The sequence below is a fragment of the Bos taurus genome, chromosome 10 (assembly GCF_002263795.3).
Source record: "Bos taurus isolate L1 Dominette 01449 registration number 42190680 breed Hereford chromosome 10, ARS-UCD2.0, whole genome shotgun sequence".
Classification (NCBI taxonomy): domain Eukaryota; kingdom Metazoa; phylum Chordata; class Mammalia; order Artiodactyla; family Bovidae; genus Bos; species Bos taurus.
The window spans coordinates 64994325-65008451 of NC_037337.1; the positions used below are offsets into that span (position 1 = coordinate 64994325).

General features: G+C 49.7%; 1 long non-coding RNA gene across 1 annotated transcript in view; it reads right to left on the bottom strand.

The window, feature by feature from the left end:
- The window catches only part of LOC101902552 (uncharacterized), a 38304-nt gene extending 24600 nt beyond the window's left edge, over window positions 1-13704 (bottom strand). Inside the window, exon 1 of the long non-coding RNA XR_001501209.3 lies at window positions 8719-13704. This is a non-coding gene — a long non-coding RNA (uncharacterized lncRNA). The remainder of the gene's footprint in view (window positions 1-8718) is intronic.
- Between the last annotated feature and the right edge of the window lie 423 nt (window positions 13705-14127).

Sequence of the window (14127 nt, forward strand, 5' to 3'; positions counted from 1 at the left end):
ACTTCCTCATTCTGGAGGCTACTCTGGTAGGTGTCCAGAGGCTGGGGCTTGGGTGGGCGCAGAGCCCACAGGCCCAGGCCAGAAAAGTCCATGTCTACAGGTGGGAGGAGTGCCCAGGGCCCAGCTTTGCTCCACCTGGGCTGTGGAGGCTTGCTACCTGTCACCTGCCACCCACACAGCCTGGGCAGGGAGAGGCTGCAGGTGAGAACGCACTGTAGTTTGGGGCTTGGAGTCTCCACTTCTCCTCCTGGCCCATATGGCACCCAGTGGTTGGCTGAAGCCAGTCTGTACTGCTTGCAAGATCTAATTGTTAACTTTTAAGGAATTCTGCAAAGCTGTTGTTTTGGTTTTTGCAAAGTAATTGTTAAACAGCCATCATATTAACAATTATAAAATCTTATAAGAGAATGTTACATTTTTAAAAAGCAACAAATACTCAAAACTTCCCATTTGACTACATTTTGTAATTATATTTGCTTTTGAGGCTGTCTACACCTGTTGTGTCTGCTTGCTAGAAACATTATGTGAGAGTGCATTGCTTCCCATCTGTCCCCAGTTCTGCCTTCAGTAATATCTTGTTGGTAGCTTGAAATTGATGGTGATGGGAATATTTACACCATGGGAATCAAGAAATGCAACCAATCACGGCTTTCTGCCCCAAGTGCCACTTATTCGTCGACAGGTGCACCATTGCACCTGGCCCATATCTGGGGGACCTGGATGTGCAGTGGCTGGGAGGGCGGCCAGCCCTGTGTTTCCCCCCACTGCTGCCAGTGCTGGACCTTTGCTCAGGCAGATGAGGAGGGAAGAAAGGGGAGGATGTGGAGAAAAGCTGGGAAACACCCTTGGTTCCCCCCAGGACATTGCAGCAGGGAGCCTGGCTCACTAGGGAGGGGGCAGAACTATTTGGAAAAGCCAGGAGCACGAAAAAGGTGACAAGCAGAAATGAAATCAGTTGAGTGACTGAGTGGAGGAAAGTATAATGTCCAGAAGGCAGGTCTTGTGAAGACAGAAGGCAATCACAGAATGTGGCACTGTGACCACAAAAGGAAGATGAGCCAAGAACACACAGAAGTTGAGGAGTTGGGCTTCACCAGAGGCTCTGCAGTGCCGGTTCCTGACAGGGCTGTTATGATGGGCTCATAATGAAGAGCCTGGAGGAAACCGAGAGGAAGTCACCAGCTCACAGTCCTGAGGCAGGAGCTCCTGGTGTTTCTCCATCCCGCCCTGACTCCCTGACTCACTCCTCCGCTCCTACTCAAAAGTTCTCCTCTCCAGGGAATTCCAGACACTTCCCCACATTCTGCCATACACTCACCCTGAAAGCTTCCTGAATCTTCTATTGCTGGAGACACCCCAGTCTTGAGCTGGATGTCCCATAGACACCCAAATGCCTCACCTAGTCCTCCAAACCTGCTGCTTCTCACCTCAGCCTCGCATCTCAGAGAGATTCCAAACCTGGAAGGCCTCATCAGTCCAGCAACTGTCACAGCTCTGAGGAGCCCGCTCTATCTCCCCACCCCCCTCCTCCTCCTCCATCCCACCTCTCAGAGCTCTGACACTGCTTCCCAAATGTAAATGACCTTTTCCTTCATGTTTCCCATGTTTTGAAAGTTGCCTATGACATCACATGCATTAAACATCACCACCTACCCTTAAAGTTGCATTTGCAACTTCCAATCAGAATTTCACCCATTAAACCCACAGAGCCTTTACCATGTGCCATGTGTGCTGGGCACAGGGATGTGAGGCAAACAGGCCTGGCCCTGGCCCTCCAGGGCTCATGGCCTACTGAGGGAGATCACACAAACAGATACTAAATCAAACAGTGTTCCTAGTTAAGGACAAAGTGTCTGCCACCTGGCTGGACTCTGTCTCCAGCCATTCCCCAGATCAAAGCCAAAAAGGGATACCTGGAACACAAAGCTGACCGAGTCATTCCCTTATTTAAAACTTTCATTGTTGTTCAGTATTTAAACCTTTAGTGGCTTCCTACTGCCCTAAGGATAACATTTACACTCCAGTTAGCTTGGCTTCCCAGCCCTTTCTGACCAAACCCACATTAACAGGAGAATTCTCATTTACTTGGTCAATTAACACCAATCTAACTGAATACTTACTGTGTGCCAGTCATTGTACTGAAAACCAGGATCCTGAGGAACCATAAAATGTATACCATTTCCTCTCCTGGAGCTTGTAACCTACCAGGGCAGATACTGACAGATGCTTGTACAAATGATTATCAGTGTGATGAGTTCAGAAAAAGGAACATTTCCTCCTCAGTTCCCTGCTTGGCCACGACTCCTGGTGGTGCCCATCTGTTGGTCCTGCCTAGGTTGGCCCCTCTCCTGAGATGCCCTCTCTCCTTCATTGGCCAGATCTCTGTTAAGCCCCAGGTCTCAGGTCAAGGTTTCCTCCCAAGAGTCTTTCCTGAACCCTCCTTGTGGTCCTGTGGTGGCCCTCAGCCCTGTGAGGATGCTGAGTACAGGGCTGTCTCCCCAGGCCCAACACAGAGCTCCTGAGAATGACAGCTAGGTCTTCTTGATCCACATCTGGGAACATGTGCATTTTTAATTTAAAAATTATTTACATCGATTTCACATATTTATGAAAGCTGGAGCTGACTGCTAATAAAGGAAACAGAAATTATTTTTAAAACAAGGATGCTTTTGCAGACCAGAGCTTTCAGGTAACTGAGTGAGTAAGGAGGGCCTAGAGGAGCTATCCCACGTTGAAGGTCAGGAAGGGCTGCAGTGAGGAGATACCCCTCATCCAAGGTAAGGAGCAGTAGCTGTGCTTTGCTGGAGCAGCCGTGAAGAGATACCCCATGCCCAAGGTAAGAGAAACCCAAGTAAGATGGTAGGTGTTGCAAGAGAGCATCAGAGGGCAGACACACTGAAACCATACTCACAAAAAACTAGTCAATCTAATCACACTAGGACCACAGCCTTGTCTAACTCAATGAAACTAAGCCATGCCCGTGGGGCAACCCAAGGTGGGCAGGTCATGGTGGAGAGATCTGACAGAATGTGGTCCACTGGAAAAGGGAATGGCAAACCACTTCAGTATTCTTGCCTTGAGAACCCCATGAACAGAAAGAAAAGGCAAAATGATAGGATACTGAAAGAGGAACTCCCCAGGTCAGTAGGTGCCCAATATGCTCTGGAGATCAGTGGAGAAATACTCCAGAAAGAATGAAGGGATGGAGCCAAAGCAAAAAGAATACCCAGCTGTGGATGCGACTGGTGATAGAAGCAAGGTCTGATGCTGTAAAGAGCAATATTGCATAGGAACCTGGAATGTCAGGTCCATGAATCAAGGCAAGTTGGAAGTGGTCAAACAAGAGATGGCAAGAGTGAATGTCGACATTCTAGGAATCAGTGAACTAAAATGGACTGGAATGGGTGAACTTAACTCAGATGACCATTATATCTACTAATGCGGGCAGGAATCCCTTAGAAGAAATGGAGTAGCCATCATGGTCAACAAAAGAGTCCGAAATGCAGTACTTGGATGCAATCTCAAAAACGACAGAATGGTCTCTGTTAGTTTCCAAGGCAAACATTCAATATCACAGTAATCCAAGTCTATGCCCCAACCAGTAATGCTGAAGAAGCCAAAGTTGAAAGGTTCTTTGAAGACCTACAAGATCTTTTAGAACTAACACCCAAAAAAGATGTCGTTTTCATTATAGGGGACTGGAATGCAAAAGTAGGAAGTCAAGAAACACCTGAAGTAACAGGCAAATTTGGCCTTGGAATACAGAATGAAGAAGGGCAAAGACTAATAGAGTTTTGCCGAGAAAATGCACTGGTCATAAAAAACACCCTCTTCCAACAACACAAGAGAAGACTCTATACATGGACATCACCAGATGGTCAACACTGAAATCAGATTGATTATATTCTTTGCAGCCAAAGATGGAGAAGCTCTATACAGTCAGCAAAACAAGACCAGGAGCTGACTGTGGCTCAGATCATGAACTCCTTATTGCCAAATTCAGACTTAAATTGAAGAAAGTGGGGAAAACCACTAGACCATTCAGGTACGACCTAAATCAAATCCCTTATGACTATACAGTGGAAGTGAGAAACAGATTTAAGGGCCTAGATCTGATAGATAGAGTGCCTGATGAACTATGGACGGAGGTTCGTGACATTGTACAGGAGACAGAGATCAAGACCATCCCCAGAGAAAAGAAATGCAAAAAAGCAAAATGGCTGTCTGGGGACGCCTTACAAATAGCTGTGAAAAGAAGAGAAGCGAAAAGCAAAGGAGAAAAGCAAAGATATAAGCATCTGAATGCAGAGTTCCAAAGAATAGCAAGAAGAGATAAGAGAGCCTTCCTCAGCCATCAATGCAAAGAAATAGAGGAAAACAACAGAATGGGAAAGACTAGAGATCTCTTTAAGAAAATTAGAGATACCAAAGGAACATTTCATGCAAAGATGGGCTTGATAAAGGACAGAAATGGTATGGACCTAATAGAAGCAGAAGATATCAAGAAGAGATGGCAAGAATACACAGAAGAACTGTACAAAAAAGATCTTCATGACCCAGATAATCACGATAGTGTGATCACTGACCTAGAGCCAGACATCCTGGAATGTGAAGTCAAGTGGGCCTTAGAAAGCATCACTACGAACAAAGCTAGTGGAGGTGATGGAATTCCAGTGGAGCTATTCCAAATCCTGAAAGATGATGCTGTGAAAATGCTGCACTCAATAGGCCAGCAAATTTGGAAAACTCAGCAGTGGCCACAGGACTGGAAAAGGTCAGTTTTCATTCAATCCCAAAGAAAGGCAATGCCAAAGAATGCTCAAACTACCGCACAATTGCACTCATCTCACAAGCTAGTAAAGTAATGCTCAAAATTCTCCAAGCCAGGCTTCAGCAATGTGAACCATGAACTTCCTGATGTTCAAGCTGGTTTTAGAAAAGGCAGAGGAACCAGAGATCAAATTGCCAACATCCGCTGGATCATCGAAAAAGCAAGAGAGTTCCAGAAACACATCTATTTCTGCTTTGTTGACTATGCCAAAGCCTTTGACTGTGTGGATCACAATCAACTGTGGAAAATTCTGAAAGAGATGGGAATACCAGACCACTTGATCTGCCTCTTGAGAAATTTGTATGCAGGTCAGGAAGCAACAGTTAGAACTGGACATGGAACAACAGACTGGTTCCAAATGGGAAAAGGAGTACGTCAAGGCTGCATGTTGTCACCCTGCTTATTTAACTTATATGCAGAGTACATCATGAGAAACGCTGGACTGGAAGAAACACAAGCTGGAATCAAGATTGCTGGGAGAAATATCAATAACCTCAGATATGCAGATGACACCACCCTTATGGCAGAAAGTGAAGAGGAACTAAAAAGCCTCTTGATGAAAGAGGAGAGTGAAAGAGTTGGCTTAAAGCTCAACATTCAGAAAACAAAGATCATGGCATCCGGTCCCATCACTTCATGGGAAATAGATGGGGAAACAGTGGAAACAGTGTCAGACTTCATTTTTGTGGGCTCCAAAATCACTGCAGATGGTGCCTGCAGCCATGAAATTAAGATGCTTACTCCTTGGAAGAAAAGTTATGACCAACCTAGATAGCATATTCAAAAGCAGAGACATTACTTTGCCAACAAAGGTTTGTCTAGTCAAGGCTATGGTTTTTCCTGTGGTCATGTATGGATGTGAGAGTTGGACTGTGAAGAAGGCTGAGCACCGAAGAATTGATGCTTTTGAACTGTGGTGTTGGAGAAGACTCTTGAGAGTCCCTTGGACTGCAAGGAGATCCAACCAGTCCATTCTGAAGGAGATCAGCCCTGGCATTTCTTTGGAAGGAATGATGCTAAAGCTGAAACTCCAGTACTTTGGCCACCTCATGCGAAGAGCTGACTCATTGGAAAAGACTCTGATGCTGGGAGGGGTTGAGGGCAGGAGGAGAAGGGGATGACAGAGGATGAGATGGCTGGATGGCATCGCTGACTCGATGGACGTGAGTCTGGGTGAACTCCGGGAGTTGGTGATGGACAGGGAGGCCTGGCGTGCTACGATTCATGGGGTCTCAAAGAGTCGGACACGACTGAGCGACTAAACTGAACTGAAGGAGCGGGGGGGGGGGCGGCGGAAGAGGTGGGGCTGCCTGATGGGAGTGGCTGGGGGATGACGAGCGCCGGCGGTCTGGCTGGCTCTCGGGGTGTCTCCATCCTTTCTGCGGGCTCTCCGCCCAGAGGCCCCTGCTGACTTCCTGCCGTCACCCACCACCCTGCCTGCGGGGGCCCGGTGTCTGCCCCTGGACTTAGCTCCTGTGGGCTCTTCATTGCCCCCGGGAGGCGGGGCGGGGAGAAGGACCCCGGGAAAGGAGGGTGAACCCCTAGGGACGGGAGCAGCTGACCCCTCCTGCGTCCCAGAGCTGTTCCCGGCGCAGCCCGGCCGAGCCGGCTGGTCTCTCATCTGCCGGGTCTGGAGGCGGACCTCCGCTCGCACCTCCGAGGTCCCGCGTTGCCTGGGCCCGGCTACGGGCAGGTCCCGGAGCAACCGAGGTCCGGCACGGAGGCGAGCCTTGGAAAGCCTCCCGTCCCCCTAGAAGAGGCTTTGTCCTGCCGGGAAGTCCCCCACCTCCGGCAGCCTGTGCGGAGTCCCACGCTCCTCCCTTGGAATCGGGGTTGGGAGATGGCGTGGCCCGCCTCCTTCACTTCAAAGCCGAGGAAGCTGCTGTCCTGAGAGGGAATTCAGCGCCCACGGTACCACAGCCGGCGAAGTAATCGTGCTTTACAACAAAAAAGGGAGTCTCCTGGGCCTCCCTCCGCCCCGGGGCCCTTGGCTAACCCCTACCCCCAGCCCACCTGTTTAGGGTAGGCTGCCCCAGATTTTCCAGTTGGTTTGAACCCCAAAGTCAAGCGTCCAGTGAATGAAACTCAACGGAAAATATGGCCACCCCCGCCTGCACCTTCCTCCACACCCATCTCATTCATCTGCCCCTCTGACAGCAGGAAGCGGGGACAAAGCTTGACACAACCTGACAGGCTCTCCCGGGCGGGGACCAGGAGGAAAGGCTGCTCAGTGACTCCGGGCAGGGCTCACCCGGGCGAGGAGTGGCTGCCTTAATGCCTTAAGGAAGGAAACCAAACACAGGCGTGCCCTGTTTGCCTTCCCGGCCCACAGACATGACGGGGCCCTCTGTCCTTACAGGATAAAGCCCCAGCCTCTTCGCCCAGCCCCCAAGCCTTTCCCAGTTGGGCTTCAACCTGACTGCCCAGCCTCATCTCCCACCATGTGGACCCCATGCTCCTTCCTGCCTTGTCACACCATCCTCGAACATGGCGCGACACCCTCCAGGCCTCTCTGGCTTTGTCGGTGCCGTTCCCTCTGCCTCCAACACCCTTCTCTGCTTCTCCACCTGACAAGCTCCTTCCCATTGTTATGACCCACCTCAGCCAATGCAGGAGACTGGGAGTTCCCTCCCTGGGTCAGGAGGATCCCCTGGAAGGGGAAATAGCGACCCACTCTCCTATTCTTGCTCGGAAATTGCCAGGGACAGAAGAGCCTGACGGACTACAGCCCATGGCGTCGTAAAGAGTCGGCGGACTGAGCATGCACATGTACGGGCACGTGCGCTCTCACGTGTGCACCGCGGAGCAACTCAGCCTCTGCGCTACCACTGAGTCTGCGCTCCAGAGCCCAAGAGCTGCTACTATTGAGCCCATGAGTTAGGACCCCTGAAGCCCAAGCACCTGGGGCTGGTGGCAGTGAGAAGCCCTTACACCACAACTGTGAGCTCCTGCTCGCAGCAACTAGAGAAAAACCCACACAGCAACCAAGACCCTGCACAGCCAAAACTAAATTAATAATAATAAAAAAAAAAACCTTGAAAAAAAAAAAACCCTCAAAAGTCATCTCCCATTCTCTGTGTGAATACTTCCTTCCTCCTCTTCTCCTCCTCTACCTCCCCCTCCTCCTCACCCTCCTCTTGTTCCTCCTCCTGCACCTCGTCCTCGTCCTCTTGCCTGGGGTGCTTCTGTACTAACTTTATAGATGATAAAATGTGAGGTCATGAATCTGTGTCCCTGCCAGACTCAACTCCTCAGTGACAGCAATTGTGTCTTTATCTTCAAATACTTAGAGCCCAGCACATAGCGGAACTCAAAAAGGCTATAATTTGCTAAACAGAATCAGTATATGGACTCTGGATTTACTCCAGAGCTAAATTAGGAAACAAGTCTTAGCACTGCACAAGAATGACCTTCCAATTCCTTTATTTAACTCGTATTTATTGAGTATAGCGATGTGCAAAGCACAGTATAGACAAAGTATTGGGCACTCCAAGCTGGGCAGATGCAGGTTTCACATTTTTGAGGTACAGACAAGACAGAGTATGACTTATAAGGAAATAGGAGGGAGTGACCTGCGCTATTATAAGCAGATTGTCACATCTAATCCCACAAAGTAGACACTTACATTATTATTCTCATTTTAACAGATGAGGAGATTGAGGCTTCAAACTCCTAGAGAATTGTGAAGGCACAACTAGTAAGTAGTGGGGGCAGGATGTGAACCTAGGCTGCCCCCAGGCCTCACACACCCAAACACAGAGATTTGGTTTAAGGGTTTTATTTTCCCAAGTAGTGACCCTCAACACCTTGTGCACACAGCAAACACCTGGAGGACTTAAAAAAGCGCAGGTAACCACTTTGGTCCCGCCCCAGAGATTCTGATGTACCTGGTCTTGGGTGCAGCCGGGGCTGAGAACTCCGGCTCTAGATGGGGGAGTCTGGTGTCGGTGTGAAATGTGAGACCCGCCTGCAGCTGCGGTGCTCCCTGGTTGTGTCAGATTCCTGTCTGCGGAGACTTGGAGCTTTTCTGTCCTCTTGCGGGGCAGGGGGGCCAGTGTGGCCAGGGCTGGCGCTTCCTCCCTCACATTCTGTGTCTCACCAGCTATGACCTTCCTGTGGCCTTGGAGTTGCCAAAGACACCTTACTGGGGAAATTCCATGGCTTCCGTGTGAGGGGCCATGAGTTCTCCAGGATGCCAGCCAGCTTTCGGTATGAGTGAGCCAAGAGCCATGGGTCACAGTGAAGGTAGCTGATGTGAGCACCCTGGGTGGGCGGCTTGTGGGCGGCTGAACTGACACCAAAAGAAGGGACTGGAAAAAAACACCACACACCTCACAGCTTCCCCAGAGGCAGGCTCTGTGGGACACAGGCAGCAAAGTGGAGAGAGGGCTCCTGACTCTACTGTCTGCCTGCTGTCCTCGGCAACTGCTGGACCCCAGGCATTAGCAGACCCTGAGGGACAGTAAGGATCTCCAGAACCAGTGGTGCCAAGAGTGTGGCTGCAGCCAGCAAGGCTGGCTTTCCCCTTTTCAGGCCCAGGCAGTGACTCAGGGACAAGGATGGAGAGCAGACAGTGACCTCAGCTCCCTTGCCCACTGGGCAGCATGACCTTGCCCCAGAGAGCTGTCCAGAGCACAGAGAGCCTGGGGCCGATGGGAGGGAGGTTGGCAGTATGGGCCGTGTGTTTGGAGTGGGCAGGACCCTCCCCTCACTGGCCAGGTTCTTCACAGAAGTGTTGTGAGCATCATGTCATTGAATCCTCACCACATCACTTGGGCCATTCTTTCCCAGCTTTTCAGATGCAGAGAGCTTGGGGCTCTCGGAACCTCGAGCACAGGTTGGTCTGTGTGTGGGGGTCCAGGGTGAGCAGACTTAATGAGCCATCCGTGAGATCTCCCCCATGTCCAACTTCCTATGCCTCTAATTCTAAATCTAGGTGGTTCATGGACTGTCTGACTATGCAAGGCTCCCACGTAGGATGGCGACATCTGTTTCTCTAACCGTGAGAGCTAGGATGTGCTCTTGATTACCCCCAACCATGACCAGGTATGAAACAGCTTCCTTCACAGGAAGAACAACAAGATAAGACACCAGAGCAGCCACAGCAGAGGGTGGGCCTTACCCCCAGCCTGTGCTTCTTTTCTTTTCTTTTCTTTTTTTGGCCCTGTGGCAAGTAGTATCTTTGTTCCCCAATCAGGGATTAAACTTGCACCCCCCACACTGGAAGTGTGGCATCTTAACCACTGGACCACCAGGGAAGTTCCACCTGTGCCCCTGTTATCTTTACCTTCATATAAGCCCTCTCACCGTATCACCTAGCACGGCACATGGCAGGTAGCAGATGCCCCTTAAGTGTTTTCTGGATGATTCAACCGTGATGAATCCTTTTGCAAAGACTCGTGCCATAATTGAACTTTGGCATACATTTAAGTATTCATGTATCCAACAAATAGATATGACGAGTGCCCATGACACACCAGGCTTACACCAGTGACTTAGTGATCCAATGACAAGTGGAAAATAGGTCCCCATGGCGCTCCAGATTTGTGGGGGAAGAAATGAGTTTCCCCAATGCACAAAAAATGAGTCTGTGAAAAAGTTATTAAAGGAAAGGGTCACAGGACTGTGGAAGTGCAGGCAAGAGGATCTGCCTGGGCCTCAGCAAAGGCTCCTTTGAGGAAGAGGTCTGCACATGGATCCAGGCACCCAACAACCCGTCCATCATGGACCATGTTCTGAGCATACTGAACAAGGTGCCACCACCCGCTGACTGTGTGGGTCATTTCCCCAAAGGTCCTTCAGAGTAAGAGGAAACCCACATCTCCTGGCTCACCCAACAACACACTTAAGTTTTAGGTGTAAGTTTTCCAGTAAAGAGGAAATAGAATTTTTTGTGTGTGCAAAGCAGCTGAAACTGAAACTGACCTCACCAAGGGCGCCCCAGTTTTGTTTTTGATCAAGGGAATGAGCCAACTCTCCAGGAACCGCAGGGACACTCCCATATTGCCCAACACTGCAGGGCAATGCAACCTACCCCCAATCCCCTGCCTCTGCCAGCACCTTCCCCTCCTCAGCGCCAGCTCCTCCATAGTCAGAGGTCTGCAGGGAACCACCCCAGATGGAACCTTCCCCAGGGTCTGCTCAGGGCGAGGTCAAGGGCAGGCCTGAAGGAGTGACCCTCAGATCAATTGGACGAGACACTGACCAAACAGTCTACAATCAGGAGATGCAGGGTGACTGAGGCTCTGCCTCTGAACTGCCTGCACCCTTTCCAGGCCCTGAGCTCATAGCAATAATCCTAGTGACTCTGGACACATGCAGCTGCCCACACCCCAGCCCCTTCCTCACTTTCTGCTCAGGTCCCCCCTCTCTCTCCTGATTGACTTCTTTCCATCCGTACTCCTTCAATAACTTAGGGTGCAAGTGACACTATGATGTCCCTGACTTTCCTCCTGGCTGTCACTCTTGTCTCTTTAAGCTTCTGAGAGAGTCTGTCTGACACAATAAGCCATTTTCAAGCCAGGGCTTCACAGGACCACAGACATGGAGACAGAAAACCCTGCAGGTACTTCAAGATCTAATCTCAGCTCCTTCTCATCCTCTCTTCTTCCTGCTCATCAAACTGGTTTTCCTTTGGGATATACAGATGGCTACTATACCATCACAAAGTCTTCCAGATGCTGTGGCTTAGAACATAACCTCTGGGCTCAATTTCCCAAGGTTTGTCTGCCAAAGAAAAACCCTTTCTCTCCCAACTTGCCACAAATATGTGCCTACTGGCTTTGGGGCAGGCTATGGTGTCAGCTATGGATTTCGAAGCCTCTGTGTTTCTATTTATTTGTTCTAGACCAGAGCTTCTCAAACTTAAGCCATGCAGGACCCTGAAGAGGCTGTGTACTGAACCCAGAATCCTGGGCCTCCCTGCCAGAGACGTAGATTCAGGAGGTATGGGTGTGGACCCAGGTGATGAGGCTGTGCTGGGTCTTCACTGCAATGTGCAGGCTTCTCTAGTTGTGGTGTGCAGGCTCAGAAGTTGTGGCTGGGGGAGGAGGAAGGACTTACTTGCCCCATTGCCTGGGAAATGTCATGGACAGAGAAGCCTGGCAGGCTACAGTCCATGGGGTAGCAAAAGAGTCAGACACGACAGAGCATAGCGCATAGCATAGCGTAGCACATGTGGGATCTTAGTTCCTTTCATGCATATTTAGTCACTCAGTCGCGTCTGACTCTGGAACCCCATAGACTTTAGCCCACCGGGCTTCTCTATCCACAGGACTCTCCGAGAAAGAACACTGGAGAGGATTGCCACTTCTTCCTCCAGGAAACTGCCCTGACCCAGGGATTGAACCTGTGTCTCCTGTATTACAGGCAAATTCTTTAACCGCTGAGCCACCGGAAGAAGCTTAGTTCCCTGACCAGGGATCAAACCTGAGTCAGGGAATGCATCAGGGAATTGGTGAGGAAGGCAGATTCGTAACCACTTGACTACCAGGGAAGTTCCAGAGGAGGACTGTTTTTGCATCTCAGTCCTTACCCTGAGGCAAAAGGTGCTCTGACTGAACACTGGAGGGAAGAAAGGCAATGAGGAAATAGTGCAGATATAAGATATCTCAGTGAAGACATTTCTAAATATTAACCCATTGCACTGGCTTACCCTTGAGATGAATTCCCTTTTGCAAAGCAATGTTCTGAGAAGTTAGGAAACCCACCCAGGTCACCCAGCTCTAGACTGGCAGAGCCTGGAGTCACATGCTGACCTGTCTGCTTGCTCCCTGCCCACTGTGCCCACCATGAAGCCAAATTCATGTCAGATTTGATTTCTACTGGTAGAATCACTGCCATCTGTCCTGACACAGGTGGTCAGTAGTGTCATCTCTGCAGAGAAACAAATATGTCAAAAAGGCATCTGCATCTAACCCCACGGACACCTTCTAGACCCACCACTCCTCAGGTTAGGGTGCTGGGGTCAGTGTGACTGAGCAGGCAGCCTGGACTGGGGGAGGCATTAAAACCCCAAATACTTAGGTCCCACCTCAGAACCACTAAAGCAGAAGCTTTGCATTGGGAGCACAGCAATCCATGTTTTGGGCTTCCCAGTTGGCTCAGTGGTAAAGAACCAACCTGCCAATGCAGGAGACCCAGGTTCGATCTCTATGTCAGGAAGATACCCTGGAGAAGAAATAGTAACCCACTCCAGTGTTCATGGCAGGAGAATCCCCATGGACAGAGGAGCCTGGAAGGCTACAGTCCACGGGGTCGCAAAGCGTCAGATATGACTTATTGACTAAAACAACAGCAACAATCCACATTTTAACATGCTTTACACGAGAGTCTGGTGTTTGAGAACAGCTCAGGTTTGAAAACAGCTGTTTTTACTGAAAGTATGAGCCAGCTTCCTAGTGTGGTTTGGGAGGACTGGGTTTGGTGATATGGAAGGTTCCTTGCTCTCTGGGCAAGCTCTGACATACACCATAGAGGAGTTGGTGGAGAATACACTAATCCAGTTGTGAAGTCAACTGTGACTTCTCCTGCTTTGCCTGGTTACAGCCTTGTCCTGGAGAGGATTTATTTGCCCGGATAATCTAGTTGCTATAGTAACTCTTGTACTCTCCCTGGGCCCTTCCTCTGTGGGTGGTAATGTTTACATCATTTAGATATCAGGGCAACCCAGTGTCTGAACTCTGCTTCCAGGTCTATCCACACCGAGCCCAGGGAAGCCCGCTTGTTATCACTGCAGGGACAGCCTGAACTACACCCGGGCCTGGCCCAGGTGGTCTTGTTGGTGTGTTTCTTACAATCTGCAATAACTTCCAATTTTCTGTTTTCAGAAAAGAAAACAACCAAAATGTAATAGTATGTGGGGGCTGGGGGCCGACTACTACATACGATAGAAAAAGTTATGCCAACCTCTGTTATTTCTTGAGGTGAGACAGCAAGTAAATATAGAGCAGATTTTTTAAAAACATAATTCACATGCCATAAAACTCACCCTTTTAAAGTGTACAGTTTGGTGGGTTTTAAAGTAAATTGTGCCACAAGAGAACTTTCTGGGGTGATAGAAATGTTCAATAGCTTGCTTTGCCTGATGGGCTTCCTTTGTGGCTCAGCTGGTAAAGAATCTGCCTGCAGTGTGGGAGACCTGGGTTCAATCCCTGGGTTGGGAAGATCCCCTGGAGAAGGGAAAGGCTACCCACTCTAATATTCTGGCCTGGAGAATTCCATGGACTATATAGTCCGGGGTTGCAGAGAGTCGGACGTGACTGAGAAACTTTCACTTTCACTTGTTTTGCCTGATA